Genomic DNA, 19,422 nt, shown 5'->3' on the forward strand with positions numbered 1-19,422 from the left:
AACCAAAAACATAAAAAATGAAAGCCTTATCCAAAACAGTTACTGCTGAGATTGGAACGCTTGCGTGTAACCCAAGTACTAGGACAACTGTCAGGACTAGACAACTGTCAGGACTAGACAACTGTCAGGACTGGTCAAGGACTAGACAATTGTCAGGACTAGTCAAGGACTAGACCAGTGTCAGCAAATGCTGATAGGTTTGACCAGTGCTGCAGAACATCTTCCAGAGCAATTCCAGAGTTTTGGGGGTCTGAAATTTGAAATCCCAAATGACAAATTTTCACACTTTTTGAGTTATTAACAAAAAAAGCTGATAGGTTTGCGAATCAAAAGGCTACCCAACTGTTCAGTTTGATCAATCAATGAAGGTCCAAAGAATGTAAATGCATACTCAACAAAAATAAAAACACACAAAGAAATTTTACAATGCTTTTTCCAGTATAAAATAACTCAACAATTAAGGTATATGTATTCATTATCAATTGTGGCTTCAATTACCATCAGGTTTTCACATTTTAGGGCAATAATCCAGGAGATATGGCAGCGTGAAAACAGAGCGGTTGATGATCACAGTTCATGCTCTTTGTGATGCTAACGGTGGACACACTAAAATGATGTGAACTGTGATCACCTACCACTCTGGCACATGCAGATGAGTGTTAAAATAACAAGCACTCAAGTGATACAACTACTGTCCATGTAAAATCCAGTGTAAAGTGACAGGCCTTCTCAACTCAAACACTGCTTATAATTCAATGCAAGATGAATTTTTAAATGTAATTATCATCTATTATCCTTGGGCTGCTGCTTGCAAGAAACCAGACAAGAAAGCTACATACGGCTTCCTGGACTATATACCTGAGCGTCACAGGTACGCCTTGGCCAAACATGCCTCACCCCACCCTCAGTACTGGCAGACATCAGTCTGTGAATTCACGCAAGCCGCAGACATCTGTACCATACACGAGCGACTCTGTTTAGTTAGAGAGTCTCTTTGTACAATCACAAACACAAACAAAATAGATATGAGACAAGACAGTGGGAATCCATGTGCTTAAATACCATGCCTCTTGGAAGTTTCTTCTCTGACTCAACTAAACATCAATGGATGTATGTATAAAGATGTACACGTATAAAGTGTTCAAACAAAAAACAAACAAGAAAACTTACAACTCACCTTCCTTTTTAAAAGCAGTTTTCAAGATACCAGATTCCACAGATACACAAGCACTGTACATGTATACATGTACCGTAATTCTTCAACTTTTCCGCATGTTTACAAGTTGTTTAATCAAGCATATTCTGCGGGCTTTATTCTGTGTAGACTGATGAAATTATACCTTTTGTGATACCCTGAAATTGGCCCACCCAACCAATGTGGACTTGTCTCCAAAGGCGAGTTAAAAAGGTCCATAAAATGCATTGAAAGCTGCTCTTTCACACGTGAAAAGCTTAAGGAATTAGGGCAGAACATACATACATGTGCACATTCACACTTTTCCAACATTAATATTATGTTTTATGTTATGATGCTTCTTATGAAGTAAGCTACCACAATTCCAACTGTCAGGGCTATCATTAAAAATATGTTTAATGCCATTTTCATTGGCATTTTGGTCGATTTTTTTTTTCAAATTTTTTCGTTAGAATCCTGTTATCACACAAGTCAGATAACTGAATCTGTCACAACTTTTCATCACAAAATTTGAAACCCATCTCACAAGACAATAACAAAAACAGTACCTGTAAGCTGCTTTACAATTAAATCAATACAGTAAAAAATAAGTTCATAATGATGTTTATTTGATGCTGATTGTCAGCAAATATTACTTTGTTCATGAGCTTTAATTTATTTGACCAGGAATTAATTCAATTTTATTAATATATGTAGGCATACAAAGCTAGGCAGTTAATTTTTATGGGTGCAGGATTCTGGAGTGCCTGAAGTAGATCACCTGCCTTTGGCAAGTTCATAGAAAAACTTTCCCGATTCCATTGATGGACGTATGACACAGAAATTTTCACCATCAGAGCAAGCTCAAAGTTCATGCTATACAAGTGGAAAGCAAGTGATGAACTTCATGTAAGATCAACTAGAAATGCCCCCACCCCATACACTGGCAAACATTTCTCTCCAGCAATAAAATTTCGCATCCCCTGTCTGAGGCTGGAACTGAACAAAATATCTTACATTCTGTAGTTAATACTAAAACACAAGCATCTAAGCTACATGTACCCTCTCCCCCTCCCACCCTCTCTCCCCACCAAACTAAAACAACTTTCTGGGAATCAGCCCAATTGCGGTCATGTCGTTAGCGGATCTGGGTTAAGACTCAAAATATGTGTACGTGTACATGTGCAAGTTCAAATACTAGTAACACTGCCAGCTACTTTTACAAGTATAATTTAACTGCAATTAACACTGCTTCAAGAAGTCTAGATTTTGTCTCATTTCGCAGGGTCAAAAGTATTAAGTAACATACCGGTCTATAGCTCACAGTACGGTACTTACGTGTACGAGTATTTGTACAGTATAATATCCAATCCAAAGTGTTCAGCAACAGGTGCAGCACATGGGCATGTAAACATGGAAAGAAGAAAGTGGAAGGCAACATCCATGTATACTGTGTATATGTATCCCCCTCTCAGATGTCAGCCAAACCTCAAGCTGTTAGTAAATAAGACATAAGGTCCTGCAGTCATGTGACACAATTCTCTCAACTCGTGACCTCTCGTGACCTCCTCAGCTCCTGGCCCTCATGTGCTATTACACAAGTGTTTAGTTTGAGCCTGGACTGATTTCAAACTTCAGCAGGCTTGATAAACCTCCTGGCTTGTGTGCTCAAGAGTAATGTGTACACAGAGTTTCATATGGACTTCACTTATTAATAATGACGAATGTGAAATGAAAGAAGCTTTTGGACTGGAAGAAAGCTTTCGAACTAATAGATCTGACAGCTCCAATGTTTTACAACTGGGTTCTGCTGGACTGAAATCGATGTAGTCAAAAGTCATGTGTATATTCCAGGCCTAAACAATTCAAGCGGTCTTCATTAAACTTGAAGCTGGTGATTCATCCAACACAATTACTAAACACTTAAGCAGTCTTCCCCGACAAGACCATGTGGCACTCTGATAAGGCCATTGATAATTAACGGTTCGCTCACACTGACCCACCTCTGTACATGTATATTTTTGTAGCCAAATTCATGTAAATGCACGTAAATTATTTTTATTTCGAAAACCAAAAATTTGTCTACTCCACAAAAAAACAGTTTCTATATACATGTGCTTAAGTAACATTTTCATCTTCAGATAAAGAGTACATTAATATTTTGTCATTTCTCGTTAACCTAGACCTTCACCTTAAGTTATGAAAGCAAATTGAATTTTTGCATGTAGTATGTGTGATTTGAAAATAAGATTGTGCAAAATCAATTCACAGTGGCTTTTCAAAGGAATATGGATCAATTCTGATTGGCCGGTGTGAGAGATAGGCCAGTCTGACCTATGCTGTGTCTAAGCTGACTTTTAGGTATTTTACATTTATTCAAATGTGACCAAGGCTGCAAAATTTAACCCAGGAACCCTATCTTCAATCTCAGCCAATCAGTGTCAATTCCGTATCCCTCTAATATCCCCACTGTACAGCTTTAAAGAACAGTGAAATAAATATGAGAAAACCCTATAATCAGTAACAGTCATATTTACATGGATTTGTAAACACTATACTCCCAAAATGTTTCATGTACATGTATGTGTAAGTGGTATTTTAATAAAAAAAATTATGGAAAAAAACAGACAAGGATGCTGCTCACAAACTTGCACGGAAAAATCAAATGATTTAATTATCTCAATTGGGCCAAAACTGCCACAAAGTACACGTACACAAAAATTTCAATACTGCAACGAAATGACATTTGTGGAAAGCTAGAAATACACAATACCATTATACAGCACATATATATTGATGTACATACAAGTATCAGGTGTAACAGCTGTAAGTACAAAATTAAACACTCAAAGCCCGCAAATAAGCAGCCTCGCACTGACATTGTCAGGCAACAAATACCATCTTGTCAGGTACGAACTATAGTAGAACTACAAAAAACTAAAATACTACATGTAGTTGGATTGTATGGGATTTAAAATTTGTCAGCCACACCTCAAAAAAATATTTTCACACCTTAACAGCATAACCGCAATCCGGTTAATGAAAGCAGGAAACCTGACAGGGGTCCGAGGAAACCACTGCACCTTGCCCACAAACCAGCAGCCTGACAAACCTCCTGACACAAAGCTGCAGTCACGCCAGAAACAGATGAATTCAAGAAAGATGAAGAGGTGAAATCCACAGGAGCAGCCTACAATGTACACATCCTGCTGTGATACACATACTGGTAATAACAAACTATAACAGAGCTCATTTCATAGAACTGAACTGAACTGAACTGAACCAGTAGTGTTACTTTTTTTTTTTAGAATTCCCGTCATACTCATCACCCAAATAGTGCATTATATATGCATGTGTAACTGACTACCCATCTGGAAAACTAGATCTGGAAAACGACTGGGCTCCTGAACCCTTGAACACAACAGAGCAAATAATTTTATGATTTACAGTGTACATGAACACAAACCACCAATAGCTTTCTGAAATTTACACAAAATGTTGTTCAAAGGTCAGTTTGTACATGTATTTTCTAAGAAGTTGCTGGGCTTCAGGAGTGAAGCATTAAATATGTCCACACTCAGAGCTCAACTCAGTGGTCTTACCCCTGATGTTTACTTTCCGTTTCCTTTTCTTTTAATGAAACTCAAATTTTTCTCAATTGTGATATACAGAATCTTCACCCACAACAGGAGATCGTATTTATGAAGTGTATATCATGTCCCACAGTACATACAGTGTACATGGTACATGAACTGTGATACTCAAGCTACATGTAGCAGGTATGTGGGTGTCAGCAGGAGTCACGATACAGAAATCTGGGTTTTCAGGCCTTTTTTTCAATGACTATACTACTGTACCACACACATATGTAATCTTTAATCTTATCAGATTGGTGTGTCTGGGTTTTTTGGGGGTGAGGGGTTGGATGGGGGGGAGGGCATACTCTCTAAACTGGATTAAACTTTAAAAAAAAACGCCTTGAGCCTGGGTGAAACTCATGATCATCCACAGGTTGTTGGCAGGCCTTCCTATGTACAACATGAGAGAAAGCCAACATGAGCTCTCACAGCCGTATTAGTGAGAAGCTATGTGGTTATTCTGCTGCATTACCACACCGGACACAAGGCACCATACTCACCCTTCATGTCCATCCCCACCCTCAACAGTTATGGCCCTGTGGCCGGTTTCTTTTTCTGTACTTCCTGTGGGCTAATAATAATTCTAAAACAATCAGGCAGTTTTTCAGCCAATCAATAACATAACCATTGTATAATGTCTACAGCTGTACATTGTACATCAGAATTATCAGGTATATGATCAAGGATGCAAATTTATGCATGTGCTTCCCCATTGATGAAAAATCACATACAAACTTTCCCCTAGAAAGTGAAACACATCACCCTATTTCCTCAAACTTTTATGTAAAAGAGAAACACTCAATTCGATTTATGCACCTTTTATATATTTATTTGATTGGAGATTTACTCTGTGCTCGATAATATTTCACCTCGGTGGCCAACATTATGGTAGAAGGAAACCCCAACTCTAAATCATCCCACTACCATCCGTAGGCTGCTACAGACCTTCCCACGTACCACCAGAGAGGAAGCCAGCATGAGATAATGGAATTAAGCACACGGCGACCGCATTGGGGAGAGGCTCCATGATCGGCAGTGACATTTGACTTCCATGAAGCCAAAATTTGCATGAACGATGGATTATATCTTTCCATCACATCAGCAATATTTCAGCTGACGTTGCAAGCCAAAACTTGAAACTTTGAACTTCAAAATACATGTATTGTACAGACTGACATATACGATAAAACTGTCACAGATTTGTCTGCACATATAAAACCTTCTTACATGCACACAATTTTAAAACCTAAGGTCCAAAAATAAGCAATTTGTTACCACATTTTTATGTGAGTGTCACTCCAAACTGGCTTCATTTAATCAAATCAGGGAGATGAAACACCCCTACTACATCATAGGTTGTACATTAAACACCACGTTATGCTTGCAATGATCAAGGTATATTTAAAAACAATAGGTTTAACTGTTTTTACTGATCAGGTTGTGTTACAATTTGATAAAGCATAAATGGTCTTGATCGAGTTCAGGTGAAACATTTAAATCATAGAAAGGATAGGAATTATTCTGTTCATATAACAAAAGAAAGATTGAATCCAACTTCATCCAAAAATTACCCAAACTACTTGAGCGCAAGAATTTTCTGGAGAAAGCCATAATTTTGAAATCCAAGATTCTGTTCAACCTAAAAATCATGGAATTTTTTCCTCAAATCAAAATCCATTTCAATTATCTGAATATTACATGTAAACGATTCTTTTTAGGTTTGATTGATTTTCATTTCAACAGTGTCTGACATGGGTGTACCTTAGAAATTAGACCATTAACTATATTTTAACGAAGCATTTTCACCTATCCCTAAAAATCACAAATATTCACACATAGAGTATATATACATACACATACATGTATATTGGTATGCATCTAAAAAGAATCTACGTATACACTGATAAGATAGTTTAACAGCTTATCCAGACTATCAACAACAACTCTGAGCTGATAAAGAGCTCAGCTCCAGGGCCTAATAGGATAAAAAGTTTTTGTAAAAGCATAAATAAAAAAAAGAATCTTGTTCTAATTTAGCTCTGGGTGATAAATACATGCTTGTTTACATGTACATCTGCGGGAGCTAAGGTTAACATCAAACATTACAGCACATCTGCATGTTTCCCTATTGTTATAGATAAAACCTACAACACAGTTCAGATAATTAAGCCTCTAAACTATTTGGTGACTGATTCAAATCCATCTCTGGTCAAATTGGTCTCATCCTCACAAAAAAAGAGGCCTGCACTTGAGCCCATCCACTCTTTTAACCTGACTGGTATTATAAGGAGAAGGGAAACAGTCTTCATCAACACACTAATAACACAAATAATGTAACATTATAAAAACATACAATGTAGTTAATGGCTACTGAGCACACTATATAACAATATGTTTATCATATGAACTGTGTTTGCCTGGAAACATCACCCAAAATAAGGTCATTTTTAGAGACAATAAAAATAAAAATACTACTCTGGTGCTTAATATCACATTTTCCCTACCCATCATCCTGGGTTTCCAAAAAAACTTCAAAACACCCTTCTCAGGTCAAAAGAGCTGTCAGAAAAATGAGTAACTAAGTCACAGACAAAATTTTAGGTAAAATACAGTCCATTGATACAAAGGTATGTACCCATTTATATATATCCTGCAAAGGATATTGCGACACACAGGTATGTATTCAGGTATGTATTTCGATAAATTGTAACGGGTTTTCAACATTGCACATGATCTACAATTAGATCAGATTTACATGTACGCTGCAAGTGCAACTGCTCTGAAATCCACACCTGTGCTGCCAGAATTCCTTATACATATTAAGGTGATCCACATATAAACTTTGTGACACTTTTTGCAAAACAAAAGGGTCGTGATGTAGAGCAATGATTGATCATATCGCCTGTTTAATGGCAGTATTTTTCTGCCAATTCGATAAAGTAACCCAAGAGCATCTACATACTCAGTAAGGTACTGAGCTGTGAAGTAATTATAAATCCGTTCAAGGTGAATGGTCACCTTTAGTTACATTTTATGACAGATTTTGCATAAAAAAATGTCCTAAATGAAAGGCAAATAGCGAACTGTGTCATGAAAGACTTTACATGAACTGTTTACAATGATCATCTCACAAAGAAAAGGCACATAATCAATTATCTCAAGGTCGCTTTTTAGATCTATTTTACACAAGTTTTTCACATCACTTTGAGCAACTGAAGACCAGGTTAAAACAAAATGTACATTTAGTTCATTAGGGATAGTTTACCAGAGATTAAATAGTTTCAAATTGTTCTGGGGATAAATAAGGGAAAATCTTATCAAGAAAGTCATTTAAAATCATATCAATAAATACATGTACATATTTCATCTTGATAATTTAAACTTGAAAATAATTTACAAAAATAATAATAACTGATCACATGACAGTTTTGCCTAGCACTTCAAATGGCCACCCTGTTTTCTCCTATTTTAAATGCTTTGTATACAATAGCAAAAACATGAAAATTAAGGGCCTGGCTCTTCAAATGGTCACCATAAGTCAAGTTTTACATTGTATATGCTTTTTATGGCAAAGCAAATTGCAAAAGACAAATAAAAATATAAGAGCTTACCTCTTGTCGGAATTCATGTTCATTTTTAACATGAAGATGCCAAGAAGTATTGTAGGACTAGAGATCCTATTAACCACATATAGAGACTTATCAGCATTTTATTTATTTATTTCTTTGATTGGTGTTTTCCGGTGAGAGGAAAACCACCACCATCCGCAGGTTGCTGGCAGACTTATCAACATTTTATTTTCCAAATGATTTACTTCATTGTATCTTAAATTAGTAAATACTTAGTTTGTGAAAACATGAATTTTTTTTTTTTTTTTACTTTACTTGATGTCAAATTATGTAATACTTTGAAGTTCCTCAGAAATATAAATATTTTTATTCTTTTAATCTGAGCATAATATTACAATATATGCCTTTCATTCATTTTAAATCCCACAGCTGTCAAAGTGAAGCACTGTTGTTTAAGGCCATATAAACGCGTTTTTCTCTTGTACGATAGCAGACAGTATTATGGGTGGTGGAAAGCTGAGGGTTTGGTGTAAACCAATGACTTCTGGCAAGTTACTAATAAACCTTCCCAGTCCAGTGTGCTTACAGTGGCGTATATATCTCAAACCTTTAAACTGCATCAGTTACCTGTTCTTCTCCTCTTAAACTCGGATTACCAATTCAGCTACTTCACAAATAATGAACGGTGCACAATTTAAAAAAAAAAACCACTACTTTAGAATATGAATGTCTGCATGAGCTTTCAAAAACTTTAAGTAAATGTAATAAGCTGATAAGCAATTTCAACTATTTTCTTACAAGCCGACACTAAAGTATCCAAAAATGGAGTAAATCCACTTTTTCACTTTGTCCACATGTAATGTTGTATACGATTTTCCTATCTTTATAGGCTTTTTGATCATATAAATCTCTTTAACAGGAACAACTGCTTGGACACAGATGATTTTTCAGTTTCATTATTATTCTATTCCCTCTTCTGCACCTTGCCAAAGGACTCATTATGACTGTACAACAAACATTTAAATTGGTGAGGCATTCAGAAGTTACATGTGCTGTCGGCCAAAGGGGGGGGGGGGGAGGGGCGATGAAGAATGTAATAATGGCTATGCAGAGATCTGCAGCATGATCTAAGATGGATAAGTATTGATCTTGAAAACCACAACATAAGATGCTACTTAAACTATGGTGTAACGGAAATACAGCTGGATTGTGATCAGTTCTGTTGTGGAATATATCAATTCTGTCCTCAAGTAGGAATCTGCTGCCAAAACCGGTGCACATGCAGATACATGTAGTTATGTGTACAGCACAAAGCAGTTTGATTCAGAAGCCTAAAATATATATATATATTCCTAAAATATATAACCACATGCGAAAAGGCATAAAAAGCAGATCGTTCATTCAACAGTGTTATTAACGAGTATGATGGATGTATATATATATATATATATATATATATATATACATAGACACACACACATATATTTGATTGAAGTCGAAGAATTTAGATTTTTCAGAATAACGTGATACAGAAATCTTTTGTTTTGTTCTTTTGGGTTTTTTTCTTTTTTTTTAAATTGGTCTTTTGGTCACTGGCAGATTTGCTTAGCTTGGTGATTTGTCATGATATGACACACATTTATTATAAATTCTGCATGCAAGTGATAGACATATCACATACATGCACACAGTGGATGTGGCCATACATTGCAAGTTTGACAGAAATTGACAGCAATGCCATGGGTCTGTACTGTAGGTGCAAGAGCTGATAAAGTAAGAGCTGATGAAGTAACAAAGCCAGATAGTCACACGGAACCCTTGGCAAAAACCTGTATATCTACATTCAGGGCCATAGATGTATATGTATCTGGAAAAACATTAAAGGCTCTGTTCCCAAACTTTAATGGTGACATTATGCATAAGCATTATGAAGAAATTTTTAAAATGCAACTCAAAATGATGCTTTTCTAAGAGCTTTAAAGTCAGTGCATGAAAGAAAATTAAATCAAAACTTAATTTTGTATAGGTAAACTATCATATTTTTGTTTAATTTACTTGTTAGTTTTTATACAGCTTGTTTAGTTTTTGCTGCCAACAGTTTGAGAGCCCAAATGTTTTCAAGAACCAAATGAAATGACTCAAGACATGGCCCTGATATGCATGTTTTGATGCCGAAAACTCTATTCAAGCAAGTCTTAAATACATGTGGAAAATGTTTTGGGTCAATAATTATTCTTTGCTGGTTAGTAAACAGTAACAGTGCATCCATTGATGTTATTAACAGCAAGATGGTAATCCATATATCACCATAATGCAGAGCCATGCTCATCTTCATTAGAACGGAGAGGTAAAAGCCAGACAAGTTGGTTAAAGTACATGTAAGCGTATGTACTTATAATTCCCTATGTTGATGACACACGGTATGTAAATACAGCCTTAATGGAACTTGAAACACAGGCTTTAGACAAAAAGTGTGCAACTGCTGAGCTCATTTCAGTGTCAACACGTGATGAAAGTGGTGGAACTGATAACAAACATGTTAAACGCCAGTCTGCCATTCTCGTATAAATGTACCTTCTCAAATTCCCTCAGAAAAACAGGAAAAGAATATTTAGCAAGCTTTTTTTTCACGCTTCTTACATGACTGCCTGAGTCTGTTAAATTTTCCAATATTTAAGTCATTTTAATTCTGGAAAACGTTTTGGCTTCCACACTGTTTTGCGCCTGAACTAATCAGATTATGTTACAGCTAACAAGTAAATTAATCAAAAATATGATGGCTTAGCAATAAAAAGAAAAGAAAATTTCTTTGGGAACATACCCCTTAATGTTTCGCTAGCTATATTCCTGAGCACATGTAGCTGTCAATCAACCACTGCTTTAAAGATATGTACATGTAAAACTCCAAACCATACTTGCTGTACAGTTTTTACATTCAAAAAGGTGATCAGTCACAGACGCTTGGTGCCATTCTGTCTGACATAGGTCCTTTCAGACTTTCACTTTAAAATTTGTTGTTGTTTAAACACTACATGTACTTCACCAATTCAACTCTTTTCTGGCCCACCCAATATTTAATCAATGAATCTATGAAACTTCGTCTACACGAATTTCCACGATATTAAAGGCAACAACTAGGCTACATGTGCAAAAATGTACATGCATATCTACAAGATGGGCAGATACATGTAGGCCAGATTACTGCACTGTTTCTGTATATACATGTCTGACAATTTAATAATGAATAGCCCAATCTCTTTACAGGGTGTTTATTTCAAGCCATTTTTTTTTTCTTTTTTATGGTAGACTGCATTATTATGGGTAGACTAGAAAACCTACACTGTGACCTAGCCAATGTAATTTTATCATTAAAGAAAATTTATTATTAAAGAAAATCTCATGAAATTCTGAGGAATTAAGGTTCTGTTAGAATTCTGTACTAGTTTCACATAATCATCTCACACAATGCACAAAGATATATCCAGATCCATGTATGTTCAATATCATTATGTGCAATTTAACTAAATTGGATGAGATAGCAAAATAAAGGTCCATAAAAGGAAAAAAACGAACATATTTTTATCAAAATTCGCCTAAAAATACACCGCAAGAACATGGAAGATAATCTCAATAGCATTATGATAGAAGTACTACTTTGTTGTACATGCGTAAGGCATTCAACTCACATTTATTTATTAACTCAGGGAAATATTCAGCTTCCTAATTGCTATAATAGGCAAAGAGATTATACCAATCACACTCCCACGCTGCTTCCTCTATTACAGATACTTGCCCGATAGCGTACAATACCACTGATAATAATTACACTCCTGTAATCTTTATTACGACGCCAGCAGGAAAAACCCAGACACACTTCTGACACAACTGTCCCATTCATTTGTGATTTACACATAATTTATGTTTCAACCGTAGCCTGACTCCACACACAACAGGTGGGTGGACAAACACTAGGGGTAGAATTAATTCCTTTAAATCGTACAGTTCATATGTAGTACATCAACATTTTGACAAAATGAAACTAGTCCTTCTTTAAGCAGTTTCATTTACATATATACCTTAGCCAGCAGACATACAGGATATGGGCATGTACAGTTCTCAGTGTGAGTGTGAAACTAGCAGTGTCTTGAGTTGGAACAACTTCATGGCCTATCTCGAACTGTGGCGCTGCTCATTTAGCCATATGCTACAACAGTAACCAAATGTGAACTACATGTACCTGTTCTAATGAAACATATGAAAGATTTACTCAATAACTGCAGCTGTGGATAAAGAAAGCTGGATGGGTGTTGGAGGATGGAGATATTCACACAATAATCTACCTGGTTGAGTGCTGAGGCATGATGATTATTGTCGGCTCTCAAGCGTTTAAAACCTCTAAGACATAGATGTAACAGCTGTCAGTCATACAAGCAAAATATTTTCAAGTACACTGTTCGTCTTAAAAATACAGCCTTAAAATAAATTAAATTAAGGAACAGCAGACCTGGAGGTTAAAACAAAAGGCTTGTTTCGACCCAAAAGCATCTACAACTGTATAACACAAAGCACTGTGACACACATATTATATGCATGAAAAGCAAATGCAGTTGTGATGCAGTTGCAACCAGCTCAGTCCATACACATTGGTGGTGTCCTTACCGGCAGGGAATTAACTAGGGTAAATTATACCTAACTAAATGTCACAAGAGCTAATGCACTCTTTAAGATGGACAAGGCCTGAACAATTAACGCCCCCATACCGGAATAAAATTAACAAATGTCACCAACAAATTCTACTCTGTTAAAACATTATATGATTGAGGTTTTTATTTTATAACACTGGAAAGAGAAGGCAAAAAGGCCAGATCATAAATATACATGTATATTATTGTACATTTGCTTTCGTCCACAGATCAGAATGCTATCAAGCCTGCCTTATCAGCTGTGCATGAACAATGTACATTATGCCTGTACGGTGGACAAGGAATTTTCTGTTTAAAAGCGTTTACATTCACAGTACAATACATACTTCAAAGAAAACTAACTGGACTATATTGACCATCAGTCATAAACCTACTAAACTAGGTGAAGTATCCCTTACAGCACTTACAATTTGCACACATCCATCATAGAAAACTAAATTGATGCAAGGGAAATGAGTTATGAAACTAAAATGAATAAATTATCATGGACAATTTTTCACTCATCTGAAAGTGTTCAATTATCATAGGCTTTCATAAGGGACGCACCACAACAAAGATGGCAAATTACTGGCAAATTTTCTCATGTGTGGCACACAGATATGACAGACTTGTGAACCTTTTCAGTGGACAATTTTTTTTTAATCCCTGTGGGGTAGAATCATTAAGCCTAACCTGTTGACACTATTCTCGATCAAATTTTGGGGTTGCAATTAAAGTAAGTCATATAGGACATGAAATTAATAAAATAAATTTCAATTACAAACCTAGCTGGGACACCCTGTCAAATTTGACATAAAACAGTTGACTGGTGGTTGAAGACAAGTCAAAATGAGTGCCAATGTCAGAGTTAAACTGGACAATATGTTATACCAAAATAATAGCTTGGATAAAATTACGGATTTCTAATACCAGTAGGCTACTTTGTATCATCAGCCCAATACTGTGTTTCTTAAGCAAATCTCCTCTATACCACAAACATAATACTTTATACCATTATGCTAAAACATACATCTGCAGAAATAACAAAAGGAAAGGAATGATTTTTTTCATAAGACCTTTCAAGTGTATATAATTTATGGGAGACAATCTGCCTATCTGACAGCTGATATTTCCCTGTCTCAGGTCGGTGTGAATAAATAATTTCGTCAAGACAATGCGGTAAAACCTGCTAAATGTACTTGCTTTAACAAAATGAAGACACATTTTGACCACAAAGCATACGAACATCTTCAAATCCGTACCAAAGCCGTCTCTAGAACTGCAGTCTGGTACATCTGAGGGCAGTAGCACTGGCATAAGATTTTACGTGACAGAAGGTTTGCATGTCTGCTGAATCCATGCATGCCCCACTGTCAAAATTTGAAAGTTGTCACAAAACTGGCAACAGAATCGTCGTGAAGTGGTCGATGAAATAAAAGCTGTGAGAAAACAGAGAATGCGCTTACCCTTATTTACAACCACTTTTCTGTCCGCTCCGTTCTACAGCTGGTATGAAAATCAGCCGGAGCTTTCCGCGGTGACAAGTCCGCATATGTGGCACTAAAATCTGCACTGAAAATATTTTTCCGCCTCTTACACCGGTATCAAATGGAGAGAAATTACTCCCAAAGGCATCCTAAAGCTTCTCGTAAAGCTTTCCTCAATTTTTCAAGCCACAATAGCTTAAAATCTGTCTTTAAAAGCTTACCTAGGGTTTATCCCTGGACCGAGGTCGCCATTTTGAATATTTTGAGAGAAAATTATCCTGGGATTGTGGGATAGGTCTTGCCTCTAAAATTATTTTTAGCTGTCACTTGGCTGTCTTGGTCCGTTATAGATCCGTTCTGCTTTCAAGAGTCTTTCTTTGATTTTAAGAGAGAGAGAAAAAATTTTAGCCCAACGTTTTATTTGTGTCAGATTACGTTTTCTTTCCTTGATTTGGGGAAAGAAGAGGAGATTTCAGGAGGGAAATGGGCCATGGGTTAGCGTGTCAAATTTGACAGGTGGAAGTCACGACTCGTGGCAGATTTGCTGACGTCATACGATTTGAGGGGGGAATCCCACGTCAAGTTATGACCACGCCCCCTAAACGCTTTGCCTTAGCCGTTCATTCAGGACCATGAAAATCACACACATAATAATGCCAGTGGAGTACGTTATAGGCGTCAAACCGCTTTACACCCGATATAGCGCATCTATATTTAAAGACCGAGACTCTTTTAACACCCTATATGTCTAGCAAACAGTTCAATTAAGGCAACAGCTGACCCAAAAATATATAACGGAGAGAGACAAGAGAAAAGGAAGGGTTTTATTATTGTTTCATAAACGATTGAACTCTGTTAAGACTTGAAACATAAATTGTGACAAAAATAGAGCATCATCGTTTTCATTTACATTTGCATGCCAGGGTTTAATAATAATTTACCCTAGTTTGTTAATAAAGCCTGTATGATTATATTTGAGCAATAATTCTTATGATTATTGTTATAGCCGTATATATTGCAGCTAGTGTACTATTACTTTCGGTTTGAGTTCCCAACTAAATACACTAAATACATTAATTTTATACGGGCCTCAAATGGTGCCATAGTATAATGAAAAAAGGCTCGCTAATTTAAAACAATCAACATAAATGACGGCGGGCTAAAGGTTAGTTAATTAACATAAAACGAACCGTCTGATGTGCATTTTCAAGGCTAAAATACTCAGCATATAATGGAAAGCATATTTTATCTGCTTGGGTGTTACCGGAAACATCAATCAAAGAAATAAATAAATGAATATAGCCAGTACCGAGACTGATAGGTTTATTTGCGCCACCTATATTTTCGTAAATTGTCTTCACAAATAACCGACCAACTGTAAAGCTGATGACGTCATCATTTTGACATCGGAAGGCACAAATCCTGTTGTGATAATTACATATGGCATTTGCACTCGTTTCCATATAGGCGTACGAGAATAAAGAAAAAAAAAAACCTGTTCGCTCATTAATGACACTTTTATCAAATAAGATCGCTGTCTTTAAATTCTTAGAATCAGGAATTTATTCCCTTCATTTTTAGTTTTCTTATCTTTAAAGTTGTGTTATGTATAGCTAATTTACCATTGGCTAACACATCTTATATGTAGGCTAACTGAAACTTCATTGTGTTAATTATATGGTCACGTATTTTTTCATTTTCCTTTTATAGTACATGCTTTCTTTTTGTATTTATTCCAATGATATTAGCATTTTATCATTACAAAGTGTATATTACGTAGGTGTAAAAAATACGATACATGTTGATAAAAAAATGCGACAAAATATTTCCTGAGATCACGTGACCATCAGTTTCGAAAGTCTTTCCTCGTTTAGAAAAACGATTACTTCCTAAACAGTCATGATTACATTTTACACCTAATTGTGTAATATTCGATGTAAACTTTTTAAAACTGATACATTACTCTCTGAACCCGGATTTTTCGTCCTATGTGTTTTACTTTCTAGTCATTCATTCTTCTCCTGTCGTTTATATATTAATAGATTCTTTCGATTTCTGTGATTATGTATCGGACTACTCTGTGTTTCATAATCAATTATCTAATTACAGTGGAAGGAAGTTGCTGTATATGAATGTTTGTCTATCCTTCGATTTTCTCCACAAAACGTCAGTCCGATCAACTTTTTAGTTCGGAGTCCAAGGCAGAGCAGTGTCCATGATATTTCAGTTATACCAGGAAACCCACGACCATCGCCACGTTGCTGACAGACATTCCCGGGAGACAGAATCCTATATTAACTGTAATGAGGTCCCATTTCTTCTTTAATGTAATACTCAAGAATTTTTCACTTATGTCGATCGTATCAGCTAGCTTTGAGGAAGTGGGGTAGGTATTTTGGAGTGCTTAGTGCAAACCACCGAACTTAAGCTAGTTACTGGTGAACTGTCCCATGAGTGAGATTTCATACTATTGGGCAACGCAATCGGCCTGAAGCGAACCTCATATAAGACGGCAAGATAAATCGACCGCTTCTTGAGAAGTCTTGGCAATTCCAGAAATTTCCGATTTATATAAAATGCATTTATGAATGTTTGACATTGACATGATATTGTACTTGAATGATTCGTGTTCCCCCCATCCCTCCCTACTTGTGTGACCTTGGTGACAGTAAGTATATATATGTGTGTGTTTGTGTGTGTGTGTGTACGCATGTGCGAAAGTTCGTCAACAGCATGCCAAAGGTCGGCGGTTTATCCCAGTCACTCCGGTTTCTACCACCCGTAAAACTGACCATAATCGTGTTTGCAAGACAAAACATTTTTCATTACGTTAAACAGCAATCAAATAAATAAATAAAAACGCGCAAATTGGCTTAATTTGAACCATGCTCAAACCATTTACCAGCCTTGACGCATGACGTCACTTCATCTCATTTCATCCCAGGTGGGCTGATGTTACACGTGATACCATATATAGCCTATGCATTACCAGTAAATTTAGGGACACCTCGAGCTATATAATTCAACGTTATGGAAAGTCTAGTTTATTATATGTATACGGGAGAAGCACAGGTGAAGGCAGATGACACTGTATGATGTGTACAGAGAAATGAAAGCTGGAATACAATAACTAGATAGCGTATTGATTATTTTGCTCAATGCGCAGGTGCACACGGCACTCGTTGACGCACTCATATATACGTCGGCTGTCAATCACACAGCTGGCCCTGACGCCCACACATGTATGAAGACCCCACTCCAGAGCCTCCGCCCATTGATCCGCGCGAGAAGCCATCGACTGACCACCAGCTGACTACTAGCCGCATCATTTCTCAGTGGCAGCCTAGGAAAATTATGGCTGAAACTAGTGTCGTGCGTGGGATTGGGCTTTTTACACTCTTCATATAATACCACTGGATGCAATTTCTGCGAAGAGGAATTTGCCCGGCATTGAACGGGAGTTTTTCTGATCCTCAGCATTAATGTTGTGAGTAGAATGGGGGAAAAAGTGCCAGAACAGTATGGCAAGCCAAAAGTTGCAAAAATCGATATTTTCATTCTTTCTTTTCATTATACATAAAATATGTTCAATACAAAAGTTACAATATATTAATTCAGTTTTTGTCGCCCAGCGTATTGAATAAATATTATTCAATAATTGAAGAAATTTGATTATCTATTATTGAATGCATTTTTCTTTTTACCTCAACTTATATAATTCTTTTATATAAATTGACAAGAGGCCATATTTCACTGTTTACCCAATACGGGCGACCAATTGCCACATTTATAGTATATTTATAAAGAATATTTTAAAGAATTCCGTATTTCAAAACATAAAAATCATTTCAAACTCTTCCACTCAGCCATTCACAGCGGCTGTAGCCTTGTAACAGACTAACCAGTCATTTGGTCATTTCGGAACCCATCCACTCAGCCATCAACGGCAGCTACATCCTTATAACAGACTAACTAGCCATATGGACATTTCAAGCCTTTCAAGTCAGTCATGTTTCCAACCTTACAATAGGCTAACAAGCCATTTGGCCATTTCCAATCATTCCATTCAGCATCCTCACAACCTTACAGCAGGCTACCAACACATTTGGTCATTTCCAATCATTCCATTCAGCCATCCTCACAACCTTACAATAGGCTAACAAGCCATTTGGCCATTTCCAATCATTCCATTCAGCATCCTCACAACCTTACAGCAGGCTACCAACACATTTGGTCATTTCCAATCATTCCATTCAGCCATCCTCACAACCTTACAGCAGGCTACCAACACATTTGGTCATTTCCAACCTTCCATTCAGCCATCCTCACAGCCTTACAACAGGCTACCAACACATTTGGCCATTTCCAATCATTCTATTCAGCCATCCTCACAACCTTACAGCAGGCTACCAACACATTTGGTAATTTCCAACCTTCCATTCAGCCATCCTCACAGCCTTACAGCAGGCTGCCAACACATTTGGTCATTTCCAATCATTCCATTCAGCCATCCTCACAACCTTACCGCAGGCTACCAACACATTTGGTCATTTCCAATCATTCCATTCAGCCATCCTCACAACCTTGCAGCAGGCTACCAATACATTTGGTCATTTCCAATCATTCCATTCAGCCATCCTCACAACCTTATAACAATCTAACAAGCCATTTGGACATTTTCAGTCCTTCCGTTCAGTCATCCTCACAACCTTATAACAATCTAACAAGCCATTTGGACATTTCCAGTCATGCCGTTCAGCCATCCTCACAACCTTGCAGGAGGTTACCAACACATTTGGTCATTTCCAATTATTCCATTCAGCCATCCTCACAACCTTACAACAGGCTACCAACACATTTGGTCATTCCCAA

The 19,422-nt window shown here is 36.8% G+C and overlaps 1 protein-coding gene across 4 annotated transcripts in view; it reads right to left on the reverse strand.

Annotated features, from left to right (window-relative positions):
- The window catches only part of LOC135479489 (fibronectin type-III domain-containing protein 3a-like), a 142,584-nt gene extending 127,779 nt beyond the window's left edge, over positions 1-14,805 (reverse strand). For 3 of the 4 annotated variants that reach the window (XM_064759345.1, XM_064759344.1, XM_064759342.1), the window contains exon 1: positions 14,772-14,805. The gene's annotated coding sequence lies outside the window, so the exon portion shown is untranslated. Of the gene's footprint in view, positions 1-2,512; positions 2,647-14,771 lie in introns of those variants that run through there. The other variant, XM_064759343.1, reaches the window with a different exon arrangement.
- Positions 14,806-19,422: the final 4,617 nt, after the last annotated feature.

Source organism: Liolophura sinensis, chromosome 12, assembly GCF_032854445.1.
Source record: "Liolophura sinensis isolate JHLJ2023 chromosome 12, CUHK_Ljap_v2, whole genome shotgun sequence".
NCBI classification, from domain to species: Eukaryota; Metazoa; Mollusca; class Polyplacophora; order Chitonida; family Chitonidae; genus Liolophura; species Liolophura sinensis.